The sequence below is a fragment of the Octodon degus genome, unplaced genomic scaffold, assembly GCF_000260255.1.
Source record: "Octodon degus isolate 3935 unplaced genomic scaffold, OctDeg1.0 scaffold00160, whole genome shotgun sequence".
NCBI lineage: Eukaryota > Metazoa > Chordata > Mammalia > Rodentia > Octodontidae > Octodon > Octodon degus.
The window spans coordinates 2934936-2936590 of record NW_004524736.1 but is presented as its reverse complement, the minus strand read 5'-3'; the positions used below and the strand labels follow the sequence as shown (position 1 = coordinate 2936590).

At 44.0% G+C, this 1655-nt stretch overlaps 1 protein-coding gene across 1 annotated transcript in view; it reads left to right on the top strand.

Moving 5' to 3' along the window:
* The window catches only part of Grm8 (glutamate metabotropic receptor 8), a 963476-nt gene that overhangs the window by 415081 nt on the left and 546740 nt on the right, over nucleotides 1–1655 (top strand). The gene's annotated exons all lie outside the window — the stretch shown is intronic.

Sequence of the window (1655 nt, the reverse complement as noted above, 5' to 3'; positions counted from 1 at the left end):
ATATCTGGATAGCTAGCTCAGCAGATTAAAGCACCTGCTTAGGCAGATGCAGAGACTGGAGTTCAATCCTGGTACCTTGCTGGCTGCACCCCTGGGGCCTGCTGGGATGGTGATTGAGACTAGCCGTGGTGGTGTGTGCCTGTAATTTCACAGCATGGGAGGCTGAAAACAGGAGAATGACTACAAGTCTGATCTGTGTAGTGAGACCATCTAGACCCTGAACTAAGTACAAAAATAAATAAATTAGCCCAGTGAGTGTGTGGGAGAACTTCCTGCTACCCTGCACTTGTGGGACCTGCAGGTCCAAGCCCAGAAGCACCATGGGTGAAACCCTCTTCAACCCCCTTGGGACCCCCACTATCACTCTTCAGCATCCTCCACCCCGGCAGCCCAGTGAGAATTTCTGCCAGCCCAGTGAGAATTTCTGGGGACCCCCACATCCAGTCCTAGCCCAGGCCTGGTGAGTGTGTGGGGGAGTTTCCTCTCCCCACTACTCTACCTTGTTCCCTCTAGACTCAGCTCAGGCCTGGACTATAGTCCTGGGGTGAAGCGCTGCAGTTTCAATCCTTGCAGAGAGAGTAGGGGAAAAGCCCCACAGCTATTCCAGGAGCAGAACATCTTGCCAGAGGTGCACAACAGGATCACTCCTAAGGACAGCAACAAGAAAGAGCTGAGCACAGCAGCCAGAACCAAGCTAGGCACAGCTGGATAAATCCAAACTTTGTAGATCTGCACCTGAACTTCAGTAGGTGCTAAGGTTATAACTGCACCAAAGCTCTACAACAAAGGTCAGAAGACAGTGCTACACAAAGTGACAATGAGAAGGAGCAAAACACAATATCAGACCCCAAGCCCACCCATAACAAGTGCAGAGGACACTAACACAGAACAAATTGGGAACCACACAGCTGAAATCAATGAATAAACAGTTTCTGAAATAAAGAAACAATGGCAGAAAGGTATAGAAGAACTCAGATTGGAAATGAAAAAAGAATTTAATAGCATCTGCAGTAAAGAACCAAATGCAGAAACATATGGAGGAAACCCAGTGCACACCCAGAACAAGTGCAGAAGACACTAGCTCAGCTCAAATGTATGAATTAATAGCGTAGATACTAAATAAGCAACAGCAGAAAGTTATAGAGGAACTCAGAGCTGAATATTTTTCTACTAGCTCAGCTGAAATGCATGAATTAATAGCATTGATTGTAAATAAGCAACAGCAGAAAGTTATAGAGGAACTCAGAGACAAATTATTTTCTGAAAAAAAAATTCTCTGAACTCATAGCATCTGCAGTAAAGATTCAACTACAGAAACATAGTGAGGACAGTGAAATACCCTCAGGACTTATCCTGAGATCCTGTACCTCAGATTGTAGATCCTTTGTCACTGATCTTATCAGACCAAAAAGCTACAACTCTTGTTGCATGGGTCTTGCTTTATCTTGGTCTTACAGCAGAAAAGTATAAAAACGAGTATAAGAAGAAAAGCCATGCTGTTATGTTGAGCTGTAGGGAACTCAGGTCAACAATTTCTTATATTGCCAGTGAAGCAGAAGACCCAATACTATTATGGACTACTGGACTCTTTTAGAATATTTTGCTGAGTTTACACACCTATAATAATCAAATAACAGAACTAAACAAAAAAAGGG